This window comes from Rattus rattus, chromosome 17 (assembly GCF_011064425.1).
Source record: "Rattus rattus isolate New Zealand chromosome 17, Rrattus_CSIRO_v1, whole genome shotgun sequence".
NCBI classification, from domain to species: domain Eukaryota; kingdom Metazoa; phylum Chordata; class Mammalia; order Rodentia; family Muridae; genus Rattus; species Rattus rattus.
Window position 1 is genome coordinate 41020350 of NC_046170.1, and position 26448 is coordinate 41046797.

A 26448-nucleotide genomic window follows, 5' to 3' on the forward strand; every position below is an offset into this window, starting at 1 on the left:
TGGGACCTTCGACATAAAATGTCAGTGTTCATCCCCAGACACACAGAACCAGTATGTCTCAGGGGTAGAACTTCTGAGGTGTAGCCTCTCTGCCCGGCATCCAGATCAGGACTAGCTCAGAGGAGCCAGCCCCACAGGTCTATGAGGGACGCTGTCCCCCAGTGCAGCTCCCACTAAGGCTTCCACTTCCCACAGGAAGCCCATAACCAGAATGGATGAGTGGATGGATGGGTGGATGGATGGATGAGTGGATGGATGATGGATGGATGGGTAGGTGTGTGGATGGATGGATGGGTGGATGGATGGGTGGATGGATGGATGGATGGATGGATGGATGGATAGGTGGGTGGATGGATGGATGGATGGGTGGGTGGATAGGATGAATGATGGTTTGATGGACTAATAGATGATGGACGGATGATTGTTATATGGATGACTAGATGGTAGACAGTTAATGAGTGGTAGTTGGATGGGTGAGTGGACGAGTAAACTCGGGGATACGTGAACAAACATATCAACAGCCCCTTGACACACAGAGACACAAGGGCCTTTCCTCAGCCAGGAACAAAATTTCTCTCCCTGGAAATTTGACCAAAAAAAATAGTCCTCATGTTAAGCTGGCTCAACACTCACAGGGCAAAGGTGAGCCCAGACATGGCCTCCTTCCATTGCTCTCAGTATGGGGGCTGACATGGACAGGAGCTGTCAGCATGTTGCTATGCAGGCCTTGTGTTAGATGGCTGCATCTCCCGTGGGAAGTGTCCTAAGCACAGGTTGGAATTACTGTCCAGTGATGTCAGGCTTCCACAGTGAACTTCCCACAGACCTGGGGTTGGAGATGTGGTGTCCATCCATCCATCCATCCATCAATCCATCCATCCATCCATCCCAGGAACATCCGGTCTACAGGACTCATAAGCTAAGCTCTGGGCAGTAGCTGACCTCCTCATGCCTCCCCACACCGGCTTACCCAGGTTACACAACTACTATGACAGCACTCAACCCCAGCAGTTCTAAGACCCATTTCCCCCTACAAAAGAGCTGTGTCCTCAGAGGCCAGCCCTTCACAGAAGAGGCCAAGGCTTTGAGATAATAATCAAGGCTTCAGGGTATGGCTGACCCAGGCCTCACCTTTCTGTGGGGCCACAGGTCTGTCCTGCTAGTAAGGTGATTGGGAGTTCACTGTCTGCCGCTACACTTGGACTTCCTGACCCAGCTAAGCTCCGCGTCTTACAGGAGTGGACTGGGAAATTGGCTACTACTGTAAACACAGGACCAAGGTGAGAGGTGACCTGGTTGTCTGAAGACTGAGGTCTGTCAGGGCTCTGGGAGCCAGCTTCAGCCTGTCCCTGACAGCCCTCCAGACACACTCATGTCTTGTCACCAAACAACCCCAAGGAGAATCTTTGGACAGTGCTGCTCACTAGTACCACAACCAGAACCAGCCACACTCAGAGCAGGGGTCAGGGGAATAGATCCTTGCTGAAAGGGGTTTCAAGAAGAGTAAAAGCCTTTTTTTAACAGTTTAACAAAGGAAATTGAGAGCAAAAGCTAACATGAACGCTGAGGTAGAAGCTGAGGTATGGGCTGTGGTGAGGGCTAAAGTAGGGGCTGAGGTAAGGGCTGAGGTGGGAACTAAGGTAGAGGCTGAGGTAAGGGCTGAGGTGGGGACTGAAGTAGAGGCTGAGGTAGAGGCTGAGGTGGGGACTGAAGTAGAGGCTGAGGTGGGGGCTGAGGTGGAGGCTGATGTAGAAGCTGAGGAGAGGGCTGATGTAGGAGCTGAGGTGAGGGCTGAGGTGAGGACTGAGGTAGAGGCTGAGGTGGGGTTGAAGTGAAGCCTGAGGTGGAGGCTGATGTAGAAGCTGAGGAGAGGGCTGATGTAGGGGCTGAGGTAAGGGCTGAGGTGGGGACTGAGGTAGAGGCTGAGGTGAAGGCTAAGGTAGAGGCTGAGGTGGGAGCTGAGGTAGGGGCTGAGGTAGAGGCAGAGGTGGGGTCTGAGGTAGAGGCTGAGGTAGAAGCTGAGGAGAGGACTGAGGTAGAGGTTGAGGTGGGGCTGAAGTGAAGCCTGAGGTGGAGGCTGAGGTGGGGACTGAGATAAAGGTTGAGGTGGAGGCTGGGATGAAGGCCGAGATGGGGCCTGAAGTGGAGGCTGATGTGAGGGCTGAGGTGGGGCTGATGTGGAGGCTAAGATGAGAACTGAGGTAGAGGCTGAGGTGGGGGTGGATGTGGGGGCTGATGTGGGGGCTGAGGTGGGGGTTGATGTGGGGGCTGAGGAGAGGCTGATGTGGAGGCTTAGGTGAGGGCTGAGGTGGAGGCTGAGGTAGAGGCTGAGGAGGGGGCTGATGTGGGGGCTGAGATGAGGGCTGAGGTAGAGGCTGAGGAGGGGGCTGATGTGGGGGCTGAGATGAGGGCTGAGGTGGAGGCTGAGGTGAAGGTAGAGGCCTGTGGCCTCACAGGGGCCCACACTTGACTGTACCCCTCCATTTGTTAAGGAGTTTTATCCTGTCCCCTGCATATGGCCTTCTTTTAAGCAGGTTATTGTCATCCTCTTGGGAAGTAATGCAAATTTAATGAGCTATCTCTTCCTATTACCAGCTCAAGTCTAAAGGCTCACCCCAAGAGCCTCATCTCTACCCACAATGTCAATCATCACCCTTTATTGGGCCACCGTGCACAGACTGTCCAATGGTCCCTGCTTTTTATCTAATCAGGGGACCATGTGCAGCCACGTCTGGGACTTGCTTGCCTCCTGGCATCTCCAACCCCCTTTTGCTGGTGGGGAAGTCAAGGCAGAGAGATGGAAAGTAACTTTCTCAGATCAGAAGCATGGCGAGGGAAGACCCGGGGTCTGGTCAACATTTGGCTTGAACTGACTGCCATCTGTGGCCTCACAGACCCACATGCACTCAGGGAACTTGGTCATAAAAGCGGGTCGTGAATTATCTGGCGACAGAGCGGTGGGGACATTGCGGGGAGGGAAATCTATCTCTTTTACAACTGCCCTGACGTGTTTATAGATGTGTGGGGCTGCTGGGTGGGGGAGGGGAGGCAGCAGAATCTCCCTGCCTGGACGTGGGGCTGCACCCAGCCCCTTCTAGACGAGGGGTAAAACTGCCCATTTAGAGTCATTTTTTTTTCTTTTTAAACATAGGTTCAAGTTGGTCGTTGGTACCTGGTCTCAGCTGTTTTCCACTGGATGACAGTTCCAGGACAAATCATATGTGTGACCCCAGTATGAGCCTTTGGGGGCAGGACTGGGCTCAGGACTGATCTCAGATGGCCCTCGCACCACAAAACCCCTTCCAAGTTGCCCTACCCTCTAGCCCATCTCTAGGAGACTCTAGCCCATCACCCTGAGTATGTTTACTGCTCAGGAGGGTGGGGGGGATGGAGGGGACACAGGGGTCAAAGTCACCCACCCTCCCCACCAGCAGCAGCATAGGGGCCATCCTGGGTAGAGTCCATTGCACATGTAAATATCTTTTTGTTGTTCTGTCTTTGGGATTTGTTCTCTCATCTTACTGTTTTTGTTTGGAGACAGGGTCTCACCGTAGCCCAGGCTAGCTGGAACTCTCTATGTAGCCCAAGCTGACCTCGAGGTTGTATCAGTCTCTGGTCTTGGCCGCCCCAATGGCACTAGAATGACAAGTCTAGGCCATTACTCTCAGTCCTTAGGACATTCCCGGTGGCTTAGCTCCTAGTTGTAAACGTTTCCTCATTTAAAAGCAGACATTACAAGGAGCAGGAGAAATGGTTCAGCAGTTAAGAGCACTGATTGCTCTTCCAGAGGTCACGCGTTCAATTCCCAGCACCCACTCGGCGACTCACAACCATCTGTGACTCCGGTTTCAGGGGACCTGGCGCCCTCACACAGACATGCAGGCAGGCAAAAACACCAACATACATACAAATATTTAAAGGTAAAAATAAAGAAAAGCAGACAGCTCTTAGAGTGGGGCTGAGCATCTGGGCTGCTTGTCCTGTGGAAACTCAAACCAGGGGCCTGTGGCTTCTGTAGTCTCCTCCCTTTCTCCTTCCCCCTTCCAGATTTGGGGCCGGAGCCTGTGCCCGGCTCTCTCCCAGTTGGCCTTTGCTGGCCACACGCTCCCCAGCCGGGCTGGTAGCCCCACCCTGGTGGACAACTCAGGGGTTCTATGTGACTGAGGTCCTCACTCAGCTCAGCCTCTGTGCCACAGGTCCTGGGAAGTACAACGCACTGGGTCTGGTGACCAGTACAGGACACGTGCTTACCCTCATCCATCTTACAGGTGGGAAAGGCCCCCGAGGGAGGGGACACCTCTCCTAAACAGTTCAGTCTGTGCACAGGGATCCCTGGAGACTCGCCACGGCCAAGTCTGAAGCAGAGGACCTGGTGAGGTACCAGACTGTTCTGCGGTTTGACGACGTTAGTGTAGATTGTGCAATTGTGTCAAATCATGGGATCATTGCGATGTGTTTTTAAGGAAAGAGAGGGGTTTGTGACTCATGAGGATAAAGTCCGCCCTGACTGGGGAACTCGAAGTGCTAAGTATGAGTGTCCACAGCGGGAAGAGACGGTGACACCTTCAGGCCTGTGGAGAGGTGCCATGAACTTTAAACAAGCATCCAGTGCGTGGATGACAAGAGAGCCGGTGTCAGCGGACGGCAGCAGACATTTTCAGTGCGGTTTTAAGGTCCCGGTGAGGACACAGTACCTAACAATGAGTATGCATTCCTGCTCCTTCCGTTCTCTTCTCCAAGCATTATGGGTGTTTTTATAGCACCCTGTGAGGCGGGCATGGCGCCACCCCCATTTCACAGATGAAACTGGGGAACAGAAAAACTAACTTTCTGAAGGTCCCAGGGCACAGGGGATCTTCACAGGAGTCCAATATGTGTGTCATGGTGATGGTGGTGATGGTGGTGATGGTGGTGGTGATGGTGATGGTGATGGTGATGGTGGTGATGGTGGTGATGGTGGTGATGGTGGTGGTGTTGATGGTGGTGATGGTAATGGTGATTGTGATTATGGTGATAGTGGTGGTGGTGGTGGTGATAGTGATGGTAGTGGTGGTGGTGGTGATGGTGATGATGGTGATGGTGATGATGGTGATGGTGGTGGTGGTGGTGGTGGTGATGGTGAGGTGGTGGTGATGGTGATGATGGTGAGGGTGATGGTTGGTGGTAGAGGTGGTGGTGATTGTGATGATGGTGATGATGGTGATGGTGGTGGTGGTAGTGGTGGTGGTGATGTACACATAATGTTGATGATGGTGGTAGCAATGACGATGATGGCCACAGTGAAACCAGAGCCACTCAGGGGAAACCCCGAACAGAGTCCATTGAGCATCAAGACAAGGTCTTGCTTGGAGCCAGGATCTCCACAGCAAAAGTGACTCCAGATAAACTCACAATGGACTCAAAGCCCAGAGGCAATGACTGGTGTCATTACAAATAGGTTTCTTGAGAACAGAGACAGGATTTCCCAGGAGGGGCTATGTGAGAGCGTGGAGGGACTGGAGCTCTGGAGCCATGGGCTACAAGCCAAAGACTGACACATATACACTCTGGAGAAGCAAGAGGAGCCTTAGAGGGGACACACACACACACACACACACACACACACACACACACACACAGAGAGAGACAGAGGAAAAGAGAGAGAGACAGACAGAGACAGACAGAGACAGAGAGGCAGAGACAGAGAGACAGAGAGACACAGAGAGAGAGAGACTTGGAAAATCAAAGCCATGGGCTGAGAGTGAAAACAAAGCCCACATACCAAGTCCACAATGCTTGCTGCAAAGCAAAACCACGCCCTGAGGATGCCACACACAGAGGACCAGTGGTCAGGGCCAGCTCTCCTGTGTGATGTCAGTCTCCCAGGTGTCTCCTCCGCTTCTTAGCCAGTTCCATCCCAGTGACAAACACAGGAGTCCCGGGACTTGTCAGGATGAGGAGTTCAAAGGCAGCTTCTGTTCTGTACTGAGTTTGAGGCTAGCCTGAGCTACAAGAGCTGCCGTCTCAATACAACAAAAATAAACGAGCAGAAAGAGGCCCGTGGTCCAGCTGAGCCTGGCGGTTAACATTGCCTGTCAGCCTGAGTGGATCAGGAAGTAACTAAAAGCCCTGTCTGGAGCCTGGGGGAAGGAACAGGGGCTCACAGAAGCCAGTGAGATAGCCTCAGCTATGGCTTCTCTCATAGGATTCCTGCCACAGAAGCCGGGGCAGCTGCCCAACCTCTGCGCTCTGTGGAGAGGCTGGAGAGGATTTGTCCCCAGCAAGCGGAGCAGGGACAGGTTTGCAGCCCCCACCTTTATCTGCCCACTGTTTAGGGAGCAGAACCTCGCTCACCCCTCCAGCCCAGATGCAGAGGTGAGGGGTCAGAGGTCTGCAATGATTAGCTGAGGAAGGCCGTGAACACTTGACCCAACCGCAGAGGTCACGGGGAAGCCCAAGTGCTCTGTGCTATTTTTAGCCCTGAGGATCATGTGATCTGATCGGACCATAGCACCAGAGCAGGAGAGGGAGGCAGGAGTCATGTAGTGGGGTGTACAGATGACAGACAGACAGACAGACAGACAGACAAATCACCAAGTTGAGTACACATCATGAGGTCTTTGCCTGTCCTTCTGGTGGGGAGTGGAGTCCATGTAGGGAAATTGAGGCACAGGCTGATTCAACAACAGAGGAGGCCAGGGAGGCCTTACAGCTGTAACTCATATCTGGGCCATAGCCACCTGAGGTGGCACCTTACGCCTCAGTTGCCATGCCTGTGAAATGGGGTGAACTGTGGCAGAAGAGCTCATCATCACCCAGAGAGCAACACCTTGGCCCACGGCTGTCAGGAGCCTACTAAGGAGACAGAGGCCTGTGTGCAGCCAGTGGCCTCCTAGAGATGTCCCAGAGGGAGAGGAGAGCCAGGGCAGCCACAGGAGCTGAGGAGGGAGGGGAGGCTGAGGCCAGCCGAGGTCATCCCTGCCGGCGCGTCAGGCTGGGCGGGTGCACAAGGAACTTGTTTAATGGAGCTCTGATTACAGAAGATAGGGCTTTCTGAAGGCTTCCAGGGGCCGCTTTAGAGAGATTAGTATTTATTACAACCCGAATTAGCTGGCAAGAGGGCCTGCTTCTGTGAGACACTCGGCAGAGCCTGGAAGCTCGGCCGTTCTTTTATTACCCCATAAACACAGCCGCTCTCTCCTCTTCCTCCTGCTCAGCCCTCACTCTGTCCTTTTAAGCCATTTAAACCTTTAATCAGAGACTAATTGGGCAGAGCAATAACAAATCCCTCTCGGCTCTTCCAGAGCCCTGGACGGGGAGAGGAAGGTAGCAAGACCCAGGAAAGCCTCGCAGAAGCTTCACGCGCATGCGCCATGGTAGGCCGACCCAAAGCCTTGGTCCCTAAACCACTGGGTTGCCCTGGCTGCAGCAGGGCTTCCTGAGACCAGATTGTCTTTGCTGCCTCCTGCGTGTAGCACAGCACACAGCCCTAGGGGAGCTGTTTCACCCTGGCCCCTGTTATCCCTGTCCGCCCCCCACCCCAGGATAATTCTAGGAAATGCTCCCAGATCTGCCCAGAGACGTGTCAGTCTAGTTACTTCCAGATCCACTCAGGCTGACAGACAAGATTAACCGCCACGCTTAGCTGGACTGCCGGCCTCTTTTCTGCTTGTTTATTTTTGTGTCTTGAGACGGCGGCTCTTGTAGCTCAGGCTAGCCTCAGACTCGGCTCTTGTAGCTCAGGCTAGCCTCAGACTCAGGTCACAGCAGAAGCTGGCTTTGAAAATGCTAGGTTTCCAGGGGTCTTTTTGGCAGGCTTGGAAGCATGCTTGTGAAGAAGACAATTAGCAAAGGGGGTAAACGGAGGAGTGGGGGATGCAGAAGACGCACCTGACACGGCCCAGTTCACACAGGTGCTACCCCACACAGACATGGAGTGTTCACACTTAGTCTCACTTCCGGGGAGGGCTGTCTAGCCTCTTGTCGCAGGCAGTGCCCCAAGCCTGTAGGGCCTCTTAAATGTCAGGTGTCAATGCTCACCCAGGAGGTCAGCTGATGGGTCATAATTCTTGTCCTGTCTTCTGAGTCAACAGTCCTTGGGCTTTTTAGGTGACCCCTATCGTGCTGGAGCCTAGATGGGCCACAGTGATATCAGTGACCGTGGTCTCTCTTGCTCCAAGGACTGCTGCACAGGTAGCAACAACTCAGGATGATTGGAGCAGTCTGTCCCGTGGAGGAGCATGCGACAGCCCTGCACCATGATCAGCAAGTGGAACACGGAAGCCTGTGTGAGCCTGCTCCCAGAAGCCATCCCCGTGAGCACCTGCTGTGCAGTTTAACTCAGTCACAATCTCTCCATGACTCCCCGCTGCCAGCCACAGAATGTAGTGGAGGAATAGCACAGGATAGGATAGCTGTCCGACATCAAACAAGAAGGAGCCTAGCGAACTTGGGCTAGCATCCTCCATAAGGGCTTCTGGTTTAGGGGAGGGGAGGATGGGGATGGGGGAAGGAGGGACGGGGAGAAACAGGTGGGGCGGGGCATCCAGCACATCTTCAGAACCTAGCATCAAGATGGACTGTTATTATCAGTGAATACATTGAGTAAGCCCAGGTTAGTCTCTGGTTAGGTACTCGATCAAGGATGTCTACTCAGATAGAAGAAACTGTGACTCAAACCATAGTAGGTGGAGACCATTGCTACCCCGCAGACGGACTCTCTATGCGTGAAGCAGGGAGGTGGCAGTCACTTGAATTTTACAGTCCTGGGGAGAGCCAGGCTGCATAGCTATGCCTTCCTGCCAGCCATCTATACAACACAGCTAGATACCTCTCTGGGCGTCCCACTAGAAAGCTCGGTATCATTTAAACCAGCAGTGTCTAGCAGGCAGAGCCCTCGTTCTTCTCTGTCCTAGACACATTCCTTATGGGACCTCGCAGGATCAGGCTGGGTAGATGAGGGAGGCTGCCTCTGGTGGACAAGGGTTGCATGTTAGGAGCCTACTCCGGCAAGCACCCCGCTGGTCCTTGCACTAAAGAATGGAGCACCCACGTACCCTCACTCCCAAACAGGGGTCATGGCTCAACCTTTTCCCTGGCTTTTCCCACCAAATGCCCGGCTTCACTGTCAAAGGAGGGGAGAGAGAAAAGGAAGCCAGTGGTGGCTGGGGTAGGCGAGAGACCACACTGTGTTGGGGTTGGGAGAGCTGGCTGGCTCTTTGAACTGCCCCCCCCTTTGTTGTCACAGGGCTTGATAAGCCCACCCAGCACAAAGGCGTCCAGGGCGAGCATATGGGTTCCATTACTGTCCCCTGCCCCTCTGTGCACATCGCGGCCGCCACCCACCAGATGCAAGCTTGCCAAGCAGAGGGGTTAATTTTCTTAAATGGATTTTAGTGGAACTGGTCCAGGCCTCTTCAGAGTAAGTGAGGTGGACGGCTTTCTCTTTCTGACCTTGATCTGCCCTTTGGGCTACACCGGGCATAAGCCCAGCCCTGGTGCTCCCCTTAGGAGCACAGTCCAGGGTTCCGGGGTCAAGGTAGGGAGAGCCCAGATGGCCAGCTGCTGGTCGGCACCAAGGGGCCTGGGTCCAGGGGATTCAAATAGCAACCTGTATCATTGCAGCCAACAGGTAAAAGAGCCTAGCCTTTGGGCTGCCCTGGGCATGTTCCTTGGCAGCTCTATGCCTCAGTTTCCCCTATCCCATCAGGACTGACAAGCAGAGGAGGTCCCAGAAAATGGCAAAAGACTGGCATCAGGGTAAACAGATGATGTAATGCACTAAGTTCAGAAATAAATCTTCCCATCATGGTTGTTCAGTTTTGAGAAGCTGGCAGGACCATCTGATGGGTGAAGATGTGCGGACCTCCACAGGCAAAGCATCCAAACGGATCCCCATCCCACACCAGAGAGAGAAATGAGCTCATATTTCAGAGCAAAAATGGCAAAACCGAAAGGACAGAGAGAGGGGCCCGTTATTCTGACAGGCTGAAGTTTTGCTAAGCCATGGGTGCAGCCTCGAGAAGGAAAACAGTTCTCTGCGCCCTGAACCAGATGGTAAAAGCTGGTTGGAGGAATGAGTCTGGGGCAGCGTGGGGGGAAAGAGGTGGGTGGAGCCCCTGGAAGGAGGAGACTGCCTCTGGACTTGAACTCACCACTCTGCCATACTAGCACAAAGAGGACAATGGTCACGACTGGGCTTTGATGAAACTCGATTAACAAAAGCAACACACGGGCGGGATGGCGGCCCAGGCCACAGATGCCCCCTCAACCCCAAGCACCTATCACCAGAAGTTGACCCTAGAGAAAACAGGACCTGATGGAAGGTAGCATAGCCTCCCTGAGTCACCCTCAAAGGAGGATCCTGGAATCCAACCTCACCACCCAGTGAGACTTTTTCCTGCTTTTTAAAGGGAAGTTCTCTTCTGCATGCCTTCACCTGGGCAGGGAAGGCGACTTTGATCTAGAGACTGCATTCCTGGGAGGACTTCATGTGGTGACTAATGCAGGAATGACAGGGTTGTCACAGAGGGGGCTTCCTTGCAGTCAATCAACAGGCATCAAGCAGGCAGAAGATAAGTTGGCTAAGGGACAGAGGTGTCAGCCGGCCCAGACCTGCCTGGCCCAGGAACCTTTAGCATGTCATGCAGAGGCACAGGGCTGCCCCTGTGACTTTCTCAGCAGAGAGTCACTAACCTTAAGGTGGCCCAAAGACTCACCCGTCTTCAGGCCAGAATGGCAAAGTGTCTGGGCTATAGCATGAGGTTAGAACCCTGAAGGCCTCAGTATGAATGTCTTCAAAGGGAATAGAACCAGAGAACCATGGGTAAGAGCCAAGGTGGCAGAGCTTCTGGTCCCAGAAATGGAACCCTTACAAGCCAGCTGCCCAGGATAGGGCTTGGGTAGACTGGGGATCCTGTGGTGGTTTGAATGGGAGTGGCCCCATAGGTTCGTGTATTTGACCCCTTGGACCCTAGTTGGTGGAACTGTTTGGGAAGGATTGGAAGACGATGTCTTGTTAGTGCAAGTGTGTCACTGGGGTGGGCTTTGGGATTTTAAGAAACTGCCACTTGGGGGGTTGGGGATTTAGCTCAGTGGTAGAGCGCTTGCCTAGCAAGCGCAAGGCCCTGGGTTTGGTCCCCAGCTCCGGAAAAAAAGAAAAAAGAAAAAAAAACAAAAACAAAAACAAAACAAAACAAAAAACCTGCCACTTGGAATCTCTCTCTCTCTCTCTCTCTCTCTCTCTCTCTCTCTCTCTCCTCTCTTCCTTCTCCACTTCTCTCACTCTCTCTCTTTCCCTCCCTCCCTCCTCCTCTCTCTTTCCCTCCTCTCTCGGTTCTTTCTCTCTCCTCTCTCCTTTTTATCTCCTCTCTCTCCCTCCCCTCTCTCTGTTCTTCCTTTCTCCTCTCCTCTCTCTCTCCCCCCTCTCTCTCTCTCTCTCTCTCTCTCTCTCTCTCTCTCTCTCTCTCTCTCTCTCTCTCTCTCTTTCTGCCTCATGACCATGTCTCAAGATGTAAGCTCTCAACTACTGCTCTAGCACTACGCCTGCCTGTCCACCTGCGGCCATGTTCCCTGCCAGCCATGGACTCTAACCCTCTGAAACTGTGGGCCCCAATTAACTCTCTAATTGTATAAGTTGCCTTCACCTTGGTGTTTCTTCACAGCAAAAGAAAAGAGCTAACACGGTCCCTTTCTGAGTCAACATGGAGTTGAGCTGCTTCCAAGGAGCCCACAGATATCAGCCAACAAACGGCAGGAAACCCTGGTACCTGGCCACACCTATGAGCCTCTTCTCAGAGACAAGCAGGAGCTGGGAGGGAAGCCGGACCACCTGGCCAATGTGACCAATGGCCTGCCAGTCACCAGGCGACATAACGGTGCTTGGGGCTTGGGACCATTGAGGAAAGAAGCCAGCGAGCAAACCAAGCAATAGGCTCTCCCAACCACACTGTTCTACAGGCCCTCTGGCGGTGTCCCAGGAAGTAGGCTAAGGAGTGAGGTAAGCCCTTCACGACCTTACCAGGAGCCCAGGTGGAGGATGTCACAGCAGAACAGTCCAAGTAAAACCAGAAACTGTACAGTCAGCAAAACTATCAGACTCAAACCAGTCAGGGACAGCAGATGGTGGATTCTCATGGAGGGGAAGCAGACATGTGACACAGCATGCCTGGGTCTGGGGCAGGGTCCCCTGGTAACCTGTCAGCTAAAGAGCAAGGTGACAATCATCCCTGGTCTGCAGCCCTCAATGAAGGTTCTCACCCATGTTTAATATTTTAGCGGGTTTTGTTTGGGGGAGGGGGATTCCATTCTTTTAATATTTTCCACCGTAGAGAATTACAGCGTCAGCACAGGTGACCGTGAGGCACTCCTGAACTGTATGGGATTGTCCCCACCAGCAATAGGAAGCAGTCAATGGAGTATTTGCTGTTTATCATCTAACCCTGTTGCTGGGACTTCCCTTGTTTAAGCCACATCAAGAGCCGTCAGAGGGACAGAACAACTTGTGATTTCCGGGACTCTTAGGATTTAATTGTTGAATCCTAACATCAACCTTCGGGGCTGGTGATGTGGCCCAGTAGTAGAGTACGTAGAGCACAGTTGGTAGAGTGCTTTTAGCTCAGTGGGGAGAATGCGTGTCTAGCATGAACAAAGCCCTGGGTTCGACCCCAGGGCCACGTAAGCCAGGAGTGGTGGCACGTGGCCTTTAATCCCAGCACTCAGGAGGTAGAAGCAGGAAGATCACCCCTGGTGACATAGTGACAGGCTGGGCTACATGAGAACAAACGAACCTAGACACTGCTGGGAATTTGGAATTAGGTGGCAGGAGCTGATGCTGTGTGGGGATGGGTGAGAGCATAGTGGGCCAAGGCCCGGAGATGGCCGCCAAGGCCAGCAGCCCAGCTCTACAGTGCTGGCACAAGCAGACCATGGACAGAGGGTTTAAAAGAAACTATTGGGATAGGCATTGGGTTCTGGAGATCCACACTGCTCTTACTATAAGTTTATGGGCCTTTAATTCGCAGACACCCATGAGGTCTTTACGGTGTACCCACCCTCTGCTACCCGGCCAAAGAGGAACAGCATGTCGCACCACGCTGGTGCCCATGCTCTCCAGACAGAGTGCTTCCCGTGGCCCCACACACGCAGGCCACAGCAGGCTCTGTGGGAAATGGTGGGCCAGCTCTCTGCACCTCGGTCCAACTTGGCCTGGGCTGGGTGGCAGCCGCCCAAGCTGCGTCTGCAGAGGCCTCGGAGCGGCTGGAAGTGAGGCCCTACACAAATATATGCTGTTTTTCTTCGAGGCTTATGAGCGCTTATCCACGTCATAAATTGTCACCTACTTACACTGAGGGAAGACAGCCCTCCTTCCCATGGACTGCTAGGGCTCTCCTCACACATAACCATAACGGTCTTGGGGGACGAAGGCGTGACTCCATAATCAGGGATCCATTGGAAAATGCAGAGGCCAAGCCAGCAGCCCCAGGAACCGCTCATCTACTCAATCAATTAATTCCCATCATCCATTCACTCAATCAACAACCCTCATCAAGAACTTCCTCTGTGTCAGGATGGGCTAGACACCTTGTATGCTCAAAGCATGTGAGACGGCAGGGAGGCCAATGCTGAGACACAGTGACATCATCGCAGATATAGGTGACATCATTGCAGATATAGGTGACATCGTCACAGAAGTAGGTGACATCATCTTAGCTATAGGTGACATCATCACTGATATAGGCGACATCATCGCAGATATAGGTGACACCATCAGAGATATAGGTGACATCATCGCAGAAATAGGTGACATCATCACCGATATAGGTGACATCATCTCAGATATAGGTGGCACCATCATAGATATAGGCTGTCACAGATAACAGCAAAGGTGGCCCGTATCACTTCAAAACCACTTTCTAGGAAAGAAAGGGGCCAAGGGTATGTGAGGGGCAGAAATAGCCAGGGGTTATGAAGGCTGAAGTCACCAGGTCACAGGGTCATGAGCTTGCCATCTACCCCTTATTGAAGAGGGTGACTTGTAGTCATCACGGGGCTGCAGAGCACAGAGTGGGTGTTCTCAGGCTCCCTGGCTTAAAGCCTGATTTTCCTCATTGCTAACTGGCTTGGTTTGAGACTTCGTCTTCCCTTCTCCGTGCCTCAGATTCTCAGTCTGTAAGATGGGACTGCTGGTAGCTAGCATCTGGCTTAGAGGACAGTAGAAACTGAGTTGTCACCCAGAGCCCGTCATACTCGATGCAGTCATAGAAGATGACATCAAGGGTCTGAGTGGCAGAGATGTGCCCCACAGCTGGGAGACAGCAGGCAGGGTTGGAGCCTTATCCAGGGGCTGTAACATGGGACTGGGTGAGAAAGAGACACAGCAGAGCCAAGGGCTGGTGTCTGCCTCAATGAACACATCTGGGTGGGCACAAGAACCTCCATGGGCTCCTCCCTCAGGCATCCTTACCTTCCCTCTCATATCTCAGGCATCCGTACCTACCTCTCTTCCAACAGCTGTCTCAGAGCAAGAAGGGTCATGGTTCTGAGTCTGAGGGCCGTGCTCCCTGGGTGGGAATGGCTCGAACAGCTTTGAGGTAATGCCTCGGACTCCCTCCTCCCTGCTAAACTCTGTTCACCACACCACACCAGTGAGGAATCCCGGTGGTTGTGCCTCAGTTCTGACGCAGATGACCCCTGGTAGGAAGCCCCCAGGCCTCCATGCTGTGGCTTCAGCTCACCAAGTTGGGTAGAACAAGGGTATGGGCCAGCAGCTCCACAACCGGGGTGGCCACGTACAAACAGGGAAGTTGGGGACACAGAGGAAAGTCATACAGAGATTCTCACATGACCGCCCTTTATGGCCCTCCCAGAAGAGAGAGTTCAGGCCTTCCAGCGGGGAACGGATGGACATCCGTCTGAAAGGGACCCTAAGGCGGATACCCTTGACGCATGGCTGGCCCTTCAACGGGCTGCGTTGAGCTAGAGACGCCATGATGAAAGCTCCTCACAGCCTGAAGCTGCTTCCATGAAATGTATAGAACAGGCAGACCACAGGTTGCCAGGGGCTGGGGCGGCGGGTCAGGGATGGCTGCTAAGTGGGCATGGGGTTTCCTTTGGAGGTGACTGAGATATGGGAGAAGCAGATGCTTTCTATAACACGGGGTCTCCATCACCTTCAAAAGTGACTTTCACCTAAATTTAAAATTTTTAAATAGGAAGAAAAGGAAGAGGAAGAGGAGGAAGAGGAGGAAGAGGAAGAAGAAGAAGAAAAGGAGTAGGAAGAAGAGGAGGAGGAGGAAGAGGAGGAGGAAGAGGAGGAGGAGGAAGAGGAGGAGGAGGAAGAGGAGGAGGAGGAAGAGGAGGAGGGGGAAGAGGAGGAGGAAGAGGAAGAGGAGGAGGAAGAGAAGGAGGAGGATGGGGAAGAGGAAGAGGAGGAGGAGGAGGCAGGCTAGAGCGGAGGGGCTATGGCGACTCAAAGCCCTGGAAAGTCAATTAATCCATCCTGGCATTATGTAAGTGCTGAGGCAGACACGAGGGAGGTGGCTGGAGGCAGCTGCCCTGGCCAGGAGCACTGGGCGAGGCTGGAAATGTTTGGGGTTTAAAGTAACAGGAAGCCTGAACGAGGTCGTAAATCAGCATTTTCTGACTGGGTTCCTTGTAGGGCTCAGAACAGAGTGCATTAAATGTCTGGGCATGTGTGAGGCCCCTGCTACCAGGCTACGAGGTCCTACCACGGGGAGACTTCTCATTTGACGCTGGCTGCAAACTGGAAATCTCTCAGTCAGGAAAAAAAAAAAACGAGAACCCAACATCTTAGCAAAACCCCGGGCTGGGACCCAGTGGCGGTCCAAGGGAGTCCAGGGAATTGAATGGAGAGAGAGTCAGGTGTGTCTCTTGCACAGCCAGAGCTGCAGGAGAGACATTTTCTCTTCAGTTGCCAGCACAAGCCTGGCCCACATCAGCTCGGAGAAGTCCTCTATCCCTCCGCTTGCTGGTGGAGTCTCCACTGCCGCGTCCGGGGGTAGAAAGCGCTGGCAGGGGGTACCCACTCACCTTGAAGCAGCCCATAGAGTTCTCAGAAGCCCACCTTACAGTACACTCACAGCTCTGTGGGTGTATGCCAGCACTGGGCCTTGGGGAAATTTCCACTTTTGTCCAGTAGCAGACTTTTCCATCAGCCACTAAGTGAGAAACTGGGAGTCACCCCCACAGACATCTGTTCACTTAAGACCAGTGTTCTCCCTATGCCTTAATGCTGGCAAGTCCCAGGTCTTTCTGAGCTGCGGTTTCCTGGTCATATAACAGCAAGACCACCTTGCTGGCTGGCATGAGACTGAAAATGCTTCACAGACCTGGTCCCCTGCCCGGCTCTCCCCGTCCGTCTCCTATAGCCCAACTTCATCATCCTGAGAGTCTCTCACAGAGGCGTATCTCTGAGGCTGCCTGGCGCGCCTCCCAGACCTGTTGATCGTTATCCATTTCCTGTCTTCTCCAGGAGAAGTCTCTATCTGTGGCCGGTCAACAAGGTTCACACCCCCTCATCTCGGGGGCACACCTCCATTAGACCCTGGCTGCGATGTGAGGTCACCAGCCGTGTGAGCCTCAGTTCCTGCCAAGGAAGGGGTGCTCGTCTTTGGATCCAGGTCTCAGTTGAGTTGGCCAGGGCTCTGAGGCCTTCCTTAGCTCTCCTTGTTCGGGGCTGCTTGGAGTCATTTCGAACTCAGATGCCTTGATAGCTTCGACACCTAGAATATACCCAGCATGTGTCATGTGTGTCCCTCCGGCATTTACTGCAGGTTCATGTGGGACAGACACAGCTCTAACTCCCTTAATTTGCCTGTAACTAGATGGGGCAGGCAGTTAGAAAGAAAAGGCGGGCAGGGGCTGCCTAATGACATCATGACCTCTAACAATTCCAGACGCAGAAGACAGCAAAAGAAAAATGAGCCGGGAGACATTTAGCCTGGAGAAGTCTCCCCACTTCAGGGTGCAAAGAAAATGCAGTGCTGGGCTGCATGGGTGTGCTGGGCTGCATGGCTGTGCTGAGCTGCATGGCTGTACTAACTGCATGGGTATGCTGGGCTGCATGGGTGTGCTGAGCTGCTGGCTGTGCTAGCTGCATGGATGTGCTAGCTGCATGGCTGTGCTAGCTGCATGGGTATGCTGGGCTGCATGGGTGTGCTGAGCTGCATGGGTGTGCTAGCTGCATGGCTGTGCTAGCTGCATGGGTACGCTGGGCTGCATGGCTGTGCTGAGCTGCATGGCTGTGCTAGCTGCATGGGTACGCTGGGCTGCATGGCTGTGCTGAGCTGCATGGCTGTGCTAGCTGCATGGCTGTGCTAGCTGCATGGCTGTGCTGAGCTGCATGGCTGTGCTGGGCTGCATGGCTGTGCTAGCTGCATGGCTGTGCTGGGCTGCATGGGTGTGCTGAGCTGCATGGCTGTGCTAGCTGCATGGCTGTGCTAGCTGCATGGCTGTGCTGGGCTGCATGGGTGTGCTGAGCTGCGTGGCTGTACTGGGCTGCATGGGTGTGCTGAGTTGTGTGGACATGAAATGCAATGAGCGTTACCAAGAGTGTCTCTGTGCCCCTCTGTGAAGTTCAAGGCAGAAACTCGCCCTATCCACAGCAAGGCTGCCCTCCCCTGGGATTGTGACCTGGGGACCAGCAGGAGAGGAAGGAGAATGGGCTCAGGACTCGCTCAGCTCTCTGGAGCAGAGAGCAAAGGGAAGGAATCTCCTCAGATATGAGGCGTGAACCAGAGCGAGCTGAGGACAGTAAGTTAAAGTGAGAGATGTCCAAACCTTCTTAGCAGAAGCTACCACGGACTTGAGAACAAGAGGAGACACCATAAAGCAAAGAACGTCTAACACATAAGGGGGAGAAAGAGGCTGAGAGACAGATAGACAGAGACAGAGAGGCTGACAGAGAGGGGTGTGTGAAATAGCCCATCTGTGATAGCGTCTCATGGCCAGTGGTAATTTTCCTATTTTGAGGTTATTACATGAGCAAAACCATCTAGAATAAATTAACAAATATGGAATACTATAAAATATTATGTGATATATTATAATATGTAATATTATAAATTTCCATGACAATCATAATTCCCAGCATGGAGGAAACCATAAACCCAGGAGGTGCAGGGATGAAACCCTGCAAGGGTCAGAAACAGAAGATAGTGGCCTCAGGGACTGGGGGGCACTGGGAGGACTGGGGGAGTTGGGAGGCTGTGGAACAGGGGGGTTAGAGGGGCTTCGGGAATTGGGAGGAACTGGGGAGACTGGGGAGACTGGCAGGCCCTTATTCAGGAAATACCTGCAAACTGGGGCTGGGCCGCAGTCCCAAAGGCTGATACTGGGGTTTCAGGCCACAGAGCTCACCGAGGAAGCCTGAGCCTGGGTAGAAAGCAGAGGTTGTAATCTGCAGGGGGCTGTGGCAGTTAACTCTGGAGGAACAGGTTCTACAGAAGATGTGACCAGCGTGGGCAGAGATGCACTAATGTGCAAGTCTGCAAAGTCACAATGCTGGGTGGTTTTTCTTTTCCTTTTTTTAAGCCTTTAAGGTCACATTTGTGAGGCTAAAGGGGATGGTCCTGCTGATCACCGTGAGCTATGTGTCAAAGCGAGAATCTCTGAGCCTTGTTGCCCTGTGACCCATGACCCCAAGTAACTGGCTGGAGGTCATAGCTCACCTCGGCTAGATTTGGAACCCCTGTGTTTTGCAGCCACAAGGGACCACAGGAGGGCATCGTGTTTAGGAAACTCTTTAATAAAAATGTTGGTGTCCTCCTGTTGTGCTTTGTTGGGGAAGAGGATTTCTTTGTGTGTTTGTTACTTTGTTGTTGTTGTTTATTTGTGTGTGAGAGACCGGGTCTTATTCTGCAACTGTGTGTGCGCTAAAGTGCTACGCATTCCAGAGTGGCTTCGAACTCTATGATCTTCATCCCCTGACCTCCTGAGATCTGGGAGTACAGCTATATATGGCCATACCCAACTACACAACAGTAACTTTGTATCTGAGTGTTCTTGTGCGCTACATGTTCTTGTGTGCTCACACACACACACACACGTGTGTGTGTGTGTGTGTGTGTGTGTGTGTGTATGTGCACATGCATATGCATTCGTGCACTCCTACAGTCAGAGGCCAGGGGTCAAATCAGGTAAGTCTCCCTCTATAATAATAATAATAATTATTATTATTATTATTATTATTATTATTATTATTACTATTGACATAGGGTCTCTCACTGAACCATGTCAGCGATGTTGCTAGCTAGAGAGCCTGGGGGATCTGCCTGTCTCTGCTTCCTTAGCACGCACCTGCTGCTGCACCCCGCTTTTACATGGGTGCCATGTCAGACTCAGGTCCGCATACTCGTGCAGCAAGCGCTTTCACCCAGCCCCACAGTGAAATTCACCACCAACGGCCCCGTATGTCCATGGAAACACACCTGCAAGAGCAGAAGCATTTGCAGACACCAGGTTGAGACTAATTACCATTCCCCAGGCCTCAGAAACAGAACTTTTAAATAACCCGAAAGGCAAGAAAAGCCCCGGTCTTAATCTGCACAATCTTGCCTGGGTTCCATCTCGGGCACCCATCCGATATGAATTGCAAAGTTGGGTCTAACGCATGTGTTTCATTACCACCCCGTGTCGTTGTTGTCCGTATCTATTTTGGGTTTAGGTCCTTGAGGCAACAAATAACTCATTTTCAGGAAACGAATGTATGAGGGCTATGCCAGCTCTTGGGCCGCCTGCAAAGGGGCTGCAGCAGGGTTTCCGGGCAGCTAAGGACGTGCTGGCTCTGAGATGCCCAGCTGAGCCCCCCGAGAACTGAGCCTACAGGAAAGGGCCCTGCCCTAATTAGATTTCACTCGGCTTATTAGTAAATCTCATTCACCGGCTTAATGAGAAACAAACGTCTTGCGTTCAAGGGGTCCGGAGCGATAAAACGTTGGCTGAATTTATACAGCAGAGGGCTTGACATTTTCCCTCCGTATCAGCAAGATTGGACTCTGCACTGGAAACAGGAATTGTTATAAATGGCTGGAGGATGCAGCTTGTTCCAGAGACAGCACATGCTGTGCAGATATTTAAAGGACTAGAGGGAGTCCAGGTCAAGTGAGGCTCCCAACTTGAGACGGCTTTTAGCTTTGTAGAATAGACTCTCATCATCCTGTTTTACTGATGGGAAAACTGAGCTCAGGGAGGACGTGGACTCACCCAAGGTGATTTAGAAACTGACCATGGAGGGGGTCTGACCTCTGGGTCAAACCTCAGATACCCTGAAGAGCTGAGGGAAGGTGAGTTACAGAACAATCCCCAGACTTGAGGAGATGAGGGTAGATTTCCAGAGGTACCAAACATCTCTGAGTCCTCTCTCAGCCACCAGCTCTGATCCGATCCAGATTTCAATTAATGTCAGAGGACAAGCAAGGTGTATGTGTCTCAAGGAGCTTGGGGCTTGTCGCGGAGGTATTGTGTCCCAGGCAGAGTTCTGACACAGAGAGGCTGTGTTCCTGACCCACCTCAGTGCCATGATGTTGACCAGAATCTGCCTCTAACGGGTTGTTTGGTTGTTTGGGGGGAGGGGGTAGTTTTGCTTTGTTTGCACGGCTTCCTGAGTTAACAAGTCTTGTAAACCATCACTCATCCCTACCGCAGTGAGTTCCTTAGTGTTCCCATAGCAGGTGCCTCAGGCCAGGCTGGACAGGGAGTCGTACATCATTAATCCCAGCACTCAGAAGGCAGAGGCAGGTGGATCTCTGTGAGTTTGAGGCCAGCTTGGTCTACAGAGTGGGTTCCAGGACAGCCAGGGCTACACAGAGAAGCCCTGTCAACCCACAAACAAACCAAGCCACAACAATAAAAATAGCAGGTGCCTCACGGGTCTCCCTTTGAGAATCAGGTCAAAATCCTTCTCTGACAGGTATGGAAACTGAAGCTTAGTGAGATCCAGGGACAGCCCAGGTCCCTGCCGAGGTGGGACACACCAGGCTCCCAGTCACTGAGACTGATGATGGACAGGTGAGTAGAGTGATGGGCGGGGTTGTGGCATCCATGTTCTCTGGCCAAGGGAGTCAGCAATTCCTGGAGCCTGGAGTTCCTGGGTCAATGCCAGGGCTGGCCTGGGACACTGGGTGACCAGTGAGGTGACTCTGTGACCTCTCCTGACCCCCCGAGTCCACCACGACTGTCTTCAGGCAGTGATGTCAGAGAGAAGGGAGCAGAGGTCACTCTGGGAAGGGTTGGGGTGCCTGCCCTCCCCTCTTCTACCTCAGCAACAACGACAAATTCCATAATTAAAAAAGCTATCTCCAGCCTGCGAAGGTGCTGCTTTCTGAGCTTCCACTGCAACTGGCTTTTAGGTGTGACATCTCTCCAAGCCCTAGAGGCGGACAACCTGGGAAGGCACAGTGCTGGGGGTGTCTCATCTCCCAGGGAGCCAAGGCTGAGGAAGTGGAGACACAGCTGGTGGCTTCTCCATGTCTCTCAGTAAGAAGAATGAAGCCAGGTTGCAAGCATAGGCTAACCTCGTTAACCAAAGGTCCCTGATGATGGAAAAGGAGACAAAACCCCATCGTCCCCAATCAAGGGGCCCCCTAATCAGTGCCACATGGGTCAGAGACACTTGTCCTCTGATCTAAGAGATGCAATACCACACTGCTCCTACAGGTGGCGCTCTGTCCTGGGATTCCCTCTCAGCTTCTCTTCCCTATTGCTTTCCAACCCACTCCCAGGCTCCCAGCCCCTCTCTACCCTGTTGCCCTTCTACCAGAGAGTAGAAATATCTGGTGACTAGGAAGACTCTCTACTCCCACCGTGTACCCAGTGGTCAAGAGCACTGGCTGCTCTTGCAGAGGACCTGGTTTAAGTTTTCAGCACCCACAGGAAGGCTCATGTTCACCTGTAACTACAGCGCCAGGAGATCTGATGCTTTCTTCTGGACCTTGCAGTCATCCAACTGTATGTGGCTCTCACACACATGTGCAGGCAGGCACAAACATGTTCGTGCATACAGGCATACACCCACACCAATAAATCTTAAAAAAACAAAAAACAAAAAAAAAACCAGGGGGACACCCCTCCACCCATGACTGAGAGTCCTCCAGAGCCCTGTGCATTTCCACAGGAGCAGAGGGACTTGCTGTCTCTGATAACACAGTCCCAGGGCTGGCTCCCCTTCCATCCCACTCAGCTTCAGCCTCACCATCTGTCAGCTGACCGTCAGCAAGAGGTCTGCCAAACAGTGTAGCCCCAAGAATGCAGTGAGCTAGGGATTCCTGGCCACCAGAGCAGGGAGCTGCCTTCCTGCTGAGAAGCACATTTCCTGCTCCAAACAGGTGGGAATGCTGCTGCCGGAGGTCAGAGCTGCTTTAATTTTATGTCTTTGTTAAGACTGCACCTCTTTTAAAAAAAAAAAAAAGTGTTTCTTTCCAAGTCTTCAAAAGTCAATTCATGTGGAAGAAAAAAGAAAGATGAGGGTAAAATTTCAAATGCTAAATTCAAACATAGGTTTTTGAGACTTGGATTGGGAAGCCTGAGAGGTGGTGTGGAGTTCCGGACATCTGGGGGAGGCAACAGACAGGATCAAGCCAGAGCCTTAAAAGAGTAAATGATAGCCCATTGTGTAAAAAAAAATAGTAATAATAATAATAGTAATAGTAATAATAGTAATAATAATAATAATCCTTTCAGTCCTTCATCCAGGGAGACCTTAGAGCCAGAGGCAAAGATTCCACATTTGTGTGTGTACACACTGGTTTGTGTGTTCTTGGGAGCGGGGGAGGGGCAGGAAGGTGAGCGAGTGTGTGCGTGTGTGTGTGTGTGTGTGTGTGTGTGTGTGTGTGTGTGTGCGTGCATGCACACTTAGAGTATGGAAGGCCAGAGTTGCCAATCCATTCTCCATCTTGATTTTCAAGGCCAGGTCTCTCACTGAACCAAGCATACACTCAGACCAGCTGGCAAGTGAGCTCCATCATGTCTGACTTTGTACATGGGCACTGAAGATCTGAACTCAGGTCCTCAAGGTTTGTGAAGTGAGCCATATCCCCAGCCCAACAATCAACACTTCCAACTGTAAAGGAGAGCCACTAATCAATATGGACCGCTATTAAGATGCGTGAGTCATAAACAAACCAATAAATAAGTGAACAATCACAACAGAAGTCGACAAATGTGGGAGAAGCGAGGTTGTTCCCGAGGACTAATCCCAGACAGGAAAGTGTCCCAGGGCTCTGTTCTGGGCAGTCCCACTTGGGTCCCGTCCATATCTTTTTCCCAGCCCAATGTGGTCAGAATTCTTGAGGAAAAATTCTGGAATGAAGTCTGAGCTATCCTCCACATCCTCAAATGTGGTTCAACATCTCTGGACCAAGATATCCAGGAGATGAAAAGCATACGGCAAGAGGAGGTGCTGATGCCCAAAGCCCCATGTCTGGGCTCTATGCACCATGGATCCTCTGTCTAGAAAATATTCCAAGCCAAGCCATCAAATCATAGCATTTAGTGTAAACCTGGCAAAACACTTGATTTTTATAAATAAAGTTTTATTGAGACATAACCATACTCTTTCTTCCTGTAAAGCTCATAAGGCACTTCCTGTCCTGGGAGCAGAAAGATGACCCAGGCAGGTTCTCCCTAACATCAGCCCCAGTGGCCTGGGCAGTTAGCCCAGTGTGATGACGCACTCTAGGGCCCTAGCAGAGCTGGCTGGGGGCAGGACGTGTCAGCCTGGGCCTCCTCTCTGAGAGAATGTTCCCACAGAGCTGCTGACAGCCCAGCCAAAGTGATGGGCCAGGGAGAGTAGAGAGGAAAGCCTGACACATGTCCTCTGTTCCCACTGCCTCAGGGTCACTAGAGCTGAAACCGGCAGTCAGCCTGGAGCCACAAGCATTCAATCTGTCATGAGAGCCCAGGAAGAGGCCTAGATGAGACACTGCTCTCCATCCCAATTATGACCCAATGAGACTTAACCTGGAAGCACTCTTGGCTCTCAATAGCAACATGAAGCCAGCAGAGCCTTGGGACACAGTGTGCTGTGGGCTGGCCAGCAGCCACCTTGGGAGCCAAGGTCACTGAAGCCCAGGCTTGGCAGGACAGTGGACAGGAGCCAGCCAGGAGCCATGCCCTCCCTGACAGCTTTACAGTCCTGACTCAGTCCTTTAAAATCACTACAGCAATGACATCACGGGCCTCCCTTGTATGGTGGGCGGGGCTGCATGCTCTGGAACCCAGAGCCAGGAGGTCCCCTGTCTCAAGCTATGGCAGGTGTGGCCGGCACTCTGGCTGCAGTCCAAGGATGTCTAGAGCCAGGTCCTCCCCACGTGGAGCCTTGCACAGCTACTGGACTTGTCACTCACCATTAAGGACATACTGGACACCATCATACGTGGGTGACTAGAGAGTGTCAGCTCTTGGTGTCTGAGGAGTTCTGCCATCTGTCAGGCAGATGTCTGTCTATGAAGGGTCACCTGAGATTCAGCCCCAGGTTCAGGACTGGCCTCCCACACACAGGACATAGCTCCAAGCCCCTGCATAGGACCCTACCCTCAGCTAACACTGCTCTGTCCCTCCCAACCCCAAGGAGGAAGTCATTTGCTCATGTCACACCCCCCAGTATTTTATGCACCTTTATGTGTGCGTGTGCGTATGCGTGCATGTGCGTGCGTGTGTGCGTGTGTGTGTGTGTGTGTGTGTGTGTGTGTGTGTGTGTGTGTAGGTCAGAGATCAACTTTGGGTGTCACTTCTCATGCACCATCCACCCTTTTTTGTGAAACAAGTTCTCCTCAGTAGCCTGGAGAGCACCAAATTTGGTTAGGCTGAATAGCTGGCCAGTGAGCCCCAGGGAGTCTCTTTTTTCACCTCCCCTCTACTGAGATTGGCAAGTACGTCTATTTCCCCGATTCGAGGGTTGGCTCTTCCTGGTTCCTGGTAGCATTTTGGCTGTGTTCCTGTCACCCCTCTGCATGTTGTAATCACCCCCCTTCAGAATGGATCTAGGCTCTTCCCAAGGACCTTCAGTTAACTCTCCCACCACTTTGGAGACCCTGCCTATGGGTAAGATGCACCTCGAGGAGACTTCAATGCCTGGTTTCGTGGGAGGTGAAACTCAGCCATGGCATCAGGCTTGAGTATCAACCATGATGATTATCACCATGGTATCAGGGTGTGCAGAGGGCTTGTTTGAAGCCTTCCCCAGGGCTGGGACTCCCTAGAAGGCCCAGAGAGGCAGGGATGCCCTAGGTAGCAGCAGGCCCTCCAAGCCAAGTCCCTTTCACTCCATGCTCATCGCCCTCTCCCTTCCTGGCTCCGCAAGGGTTAATTCACGCTCCAGAGCTGGGTGGATTTACTGTCCCCAAGCTCTGTCAGACCCTGGCTGGAGGGCCCTCATTTCTCCCTAATCACTTGCCCTGCAATCAGAAGAGATAGCCAGGCCTGCGTTGGGCAGGAGGGCGGCTGCAGCTGCCCAATATTTATTTACTTTTGCCCAGCCGGGGAGCGGCTGCAATTTAAAGGTTCAGGTCTCAGCTACCCCTGCCTGGTGCAAACCCGCTTAAACACTTCCATATTGCTCCAGTGAGCTGTCACTGGAAGCTGTGCCCGCTCCCACACCCTCTCCCCGGATGGGGAGCTGAGAGGGCAGGTGTTCCAGCTCACCAGGATGGCTGGCCCCCGGGAGAGTCAGTCATCCTTCAAACCACAGCAGCCACTGCCTAGGAGAGCAAAGCAGAAGAGCTACAGGCCAGGAGCAGCAGAAAGGGCCACCCCAGGAGGGGGCCAGCTCACCACCACTCACCCCCACCCCCTCACCCAAATGGAAAACCCATCTTCACTGCTGCTGGGTTGCTTTTCCTTAACTCCTGTGCCAAATGGTGCAATTAGCACTTGAGTTGTCAAATGGCCTCCAGACGGGCCTTACCGGTCACATCAGAGATTTAATAAGCTTTTAGGTGTTGACCCCTGCCTCGGCCCCCACCTGCACACCCGATTGGTGAAATCTGAGCCCAAAATTAGATCTGATAATGACAGCCGGGCATCCAGCCTTGAACTTTGCAGCCGCTTCCAGGGATGCCCAGAGAGTCACCCCATGCCCTGACAAATGGAACACACCCACCACGGAGCCCTCAGTGTGTCCCCAGGAGGACACCTGGGAGCTCACAGGGGAGAGGTTTTAAGGCCTAAATTCCAGAGGCCAGAGTTTTGCTGGCCCAGCAGCTCAGTTCCAGAAACTGGTTCTGGCCAATTCCACCTGGTTAGACACATTTCTCTTAGTCGCCTTGTTGACACAATTAGGTGGCCCACCTATTGACTGTCCCACCCCTCTGTGGTAAAGCCGTTCAGGATGGCTATGAGTGCCAGGAGACCCATTCCACTGTCCTGTTTGAAAGTTAAATTCTGGGGCTTGAGAGATGGCTCAGTGGTTAAGAGCACTGACTGCTCTTCCAGAGGTCCCGAGTTCAAATCCCA